This window comes from Chrysochloris asiatica, unplaced genomic scaffold (assembly GCF_000296735.1).
Source record: "Chrysochloris asiatica unplaced genomic scaffold, ChrAsi1.0 scaffold00068, whole genome shotgun sequence".
NCBI classification, from domain to species: domain Eukaryota; kingdom Metazoa; phylum Chordata; class Mammalia; order Afrosoricida; family Chrysochloridae; genus Chrysochloris; species Chrysochloris asiatica.
Window position 1 is genome coordinate 11,401,434 of NW_006408586.1, and position 4,278 is coordinate 11,405,711.

Consider the following 4,278-nt stretch of genomic DNA (forward strand, 5'->3'; position numbering starts at 1 on the left):
TAACAAAGATATACTAAAATGAAAATCTATAAGAAAAAATGTCTCCTTTAGGACATGAAGGGATAATATATTGTATGTAACAGAACTGTATGTATGTTGTCTTTGACCTCTGTGGACATTTGCTTGAATTATGACCTGGGAGTGAGTGGAGCAATGGGGCTAAGGTCATTGGTGGCTGTTTGTTTTTTGTGGTATATGTGGCAGTGTCTCTGGGGTTGGAAGATGTAGAGATGAGAAAGCAAATAAAACAGGAGGGGACAAAGAATGGAATGATCAAGATGAACGGGGCTCTAACTGGATCCATTTTTGCCATGGTTCCCTCCATGCCCTCAATAGTCATACTTGAGTCTTCAGGAATGTACCACATGGGATAGAACTGTTAAATAATATAACACACAGAATTAATTTGTTAAATACTACTTCTCCCTTGCCCTCTGCCTCCAGCATACTCCTAGGGTAGTACAGGCAGGGAAGAACTAACTATTGGGAGGAATCCCTAACACTCTTCCAGAGTAGAATTCTGGCTAGTCCAAAAAGGGTCCTTCTTTTACAGGTTTTGGGAAAATAGACAGAAAATTTATTAGTATTGATGATGCTTGTTTGGAGCAAATTCAGTTCAAGGAGCTGCACAACTAAATAGAGGAGGAGTTCCACCAATTGCCCCAATTCCTTCCTTTGTAGCAGCTTGTCCAAAACGCTCAGTTGTTGGTGGAGTCAATCCTACTCTTCCATCTGGTATCATACTGGCAGGTCGTGGAGGAACTGTGGTACCAGCGGGCACAAAAGCAGGGGGTATTGCACCTCTGTTGTTTATGCCCAAACCATCTTCCATACTCATCTGGCCTATCCGTATCTCCTGCTCTCTTGCATCAGGAAAAGCTCCCTTGAACCCTTCCTGCTGTCACCGCATCATTTCTTCCTGTTGCCGCCACATCTCTTCCTCACTGTGCCAGAGCTCCTCCTCCTGCCTGAGCTCCAGTTGCTTTCGTTTTTTGCACCTCTTGGTTATGCAGCTCTTCCATCCACCGAAGTTCTTCTTGGCGCCTCATCAAATCCTGCCTCATTAGCATGACTTCCATCTCCATCTCCAGTTTCTCTAGAGCTTCTTTGATGTTGCGGTCCACTTGGTCCTGCTGCTGCTTCTCCATCTCAATGAGTGCCTTCCAGTGCAGGGCATATTCATTCTCAAAGGAGCCAGACTATGAAAATCTGGTGGCTGCTCTCACTCCTTATGAAATTGCTGGTTCTTTATAACCAGCTTCTGGAAGTCCCACTTCATTGTCTAACTGGCCCATGGGTTCCACAGTCACAGGCCGAGGAAATGTGGTTAGCAGGAAAGAGCCTTCATTGCATCTGTCCAGAGCTTCACGAGCAGCTGGCTTCCCTAGTAATTCAACAATGCCTTTTCCTGAGGGCCTTCCTAGATCAATCACAATGACTACAGCACTCTCTAGTTGGCCAAACACAGAAAAGGCCTCCTCCAGCTGTTCAGTGGACACGTACTGAGAAAGATTTTGGACTGTATGGGATTCACTATGACAGGCAAAGTACACACACAGTTGCTTCCAACAGAATGGCATTTTGTCCAATGGCAATCTCCGCTAGAGTTTGTTTCCAAGCAGATAAAGCCAAAGCCCTTATCCTAATGAATGAAGGCCTCTCCTGCATTCCCATATTTCTCTAACAAGTTTCCTCATTTCCTTCTCAGTGATGTTAGGAGGAAGATTGCCCACAAAGAGACGGCTACGCTGGATGAAGGTCTTCTCTCCTGGTTTCCTAAAATTCTTCAAGTCCATAGTCAAGCCTTCATTTTGGCTGCTGGCCTGTTGCCCATTTGCAGGTACTGGAGGGGGTATTGACTACTGTTGCTGTTACTGCTGGCCGTGATGCTGGTGGTGATGCTGCTGCTGATTCTTTGGAGTATGGTTTTGCTTCTGCCAGTTAAAGGTTTTATTGCTCTGAATTTTTGAATCTCTCCAACAACTGTTCTCCTAAGAATAATGGGGAGTCTACATGACCTCTACCATCCTGATAGAAGCTACTCCCCCATTTTTGTTACAAAACTTCTACCTTTACAGTTGTAACAGTCTAAATTAGTCATGGTAAAAATTACTCACTATTGAATCATAAGAATGCTATCCCCATCTCTTTTCACAAGACCCATCTAGATAAGATGAAATTACTCAGTGGGGACTCTATCTTACTCCACACACTATTAAACTAAACTCCATCTTGAAAATTTGTAAGCTAGTCACTTTGTGCCTTTATCGCCCCCTCGTTTTAGATAGCAAATGTCTAAATTGTCCACCTCTATTTACCTTGTATACAGAGGAGATAGGGTTGATACTTGATATGAAGGTTCCTTCCCTCTCAGTTGGTATTTTGATCAATTACATCTATAAGTATAGGTCAAGTTTATCAAATTATAGCAATATACACTTGTTTCTTGTATCAAAAAATGGTGTGGTTTTTTTATCTTCCTCTAGTCGAGTTCTGATTATCAAGCCATCAAGGCTAGGTCAAATGGGTACTACCTGCAAATTTGGGCATTCTTACACATTTCCCCTCACTTCATATCAGCTGGACGCTTCACTCTCAGTTCTAGCCCTCTGTGGTTATGTCCTTGTCCATGGGCTCAGGCGTCCCTAGGTCTCGCCACACTTCAGACCAACAAGCACTTCCTTTTCTTGCTCTCCACTCCAGGAATGTGGTTGAACTCAACCCATATCTTCATTGCTGCCTTTCCCCCTCTTCTACTCACCAGTAGACCAACATAGCTGTCAGTAAGTGTGCATGCTTGTTCATGTGTTCCCTTTGAGTTTCAGTCTTGGAGGGGGATTTGTCCTGAAGGGACTTGATTGCTTGCCTTGATGGCTTCCCGGCAACAACTTGCTTGTTCTTGTAGTAGCCAATCATACTGCCATTTTTATATTGGGATTTTCCTGCTGATCTTTCTTTGATTTTCTGTTGCTCTAGCTGTTCCAGTCTGGTCTGCTTATCCTAATTAGTGAGAATTTTGCACCCACCTCAGAAAGTTCTAGATGGGGCTCAGGATTCCACCTAAGGTCCTATATACTGCATAGACTGTGCAAGAAGCCTATTTCACTAGGCAAGTTCTCGAATCCCTTTTAGTTATTTCAATTAGTTATAGGCTGAAGATGGACTTACAAACTTTCTATAATCATGTTTTCTGACATTCCTTTCTATTCCACTCAAGTGTCTATTTTACAATAGTTGTTGTTGTTGTTATGTTTTGTCAAGTTGAATCCGACCCATAGCGACCCTGTATAAGGTTTCCGAAGAGCAGCTGGTGAGCTTAAACTGTAGGCAAGGGAATTTTCATAAAACAGTCAAGCATGTTAACATTATTTTCCCTCTTCAGACTATGCTTAAATCCCAATAACACAGAGCTCTGTTGTTCCAAGATTGATCATACATGACTCTTATTGCTTGAGGATATATGTCAAATAAGGAGCTCACTAAGTCATGCAGTATTTCTATTTCCAACCTCCTGAGAAAATACCTTTCAATTTCTACAATGTTTTCACCATTTTAAAGTCCCACCAGCAGTGTAGGAAGGTTCCATTTACTCCACAATCTCTCCAACATTTGTTGTTTTCTCTTTTTTTGAACACTGATATCCTGGTGTGGCCCTGTAGGATAAGCACTGGACTGGTAACTAAAAGGTCGGCAGTTCAAATTCACACTATTCAGGGTTACTATGAATTAGGACCAACTCTACAGTCAAAAAGAACACATCCAGATCAGTCATGAGGTACAACACTGTCTGTGATAGGATAATATCCATGCTCCTACAGAGAAGCCCAGTTAATACCACTATTATTCAAATTTATGCACCAACCACTAAAGCCAGTGAGGATGAAACAGAAGATTTATACCAACTTCTTCAATCTGAAATCGATCAAAGATGCAATCAAGATGTATGGCTCATTACTGGTGATTGGAATGCGAAGGTTGGGAGCAAAGAGGAAGGATCAGTAGTTGGAAAATATGGCCTTGGTGATAGAAATGATGCTCAAGAACACATGATAGAATTCTGCAAAACCAATGATTTGCTCATTTCAAATACCTTCTTTAGACAGCAAAAGAGAGGAATATACACATGGACCTCACCAGATGGAATATGTAGAAATCAAATTGAATACATTTGCAGAAAGATATGAAGGAAATGGTTAATGTTCAACCATTTCAAGAGATACCATATGAACAAGAGCCAATGATACTCAGAGAGGAAGTCCAAAATGCATTGAAAGAATT

The 4,278-nt window shown here is 41.9% G+C and overlaps 1 pseudogene; it reads right to left on the reverse strand.

Moving 5' to 3' along the window:
* Positions 1-580: 580 nt before the first annotated feature.
* Positions 581-4,278, reverse strand: part of LOC102818130 — a 17,063-nt pseudogene continuing 13,365 nt past the window's right edge.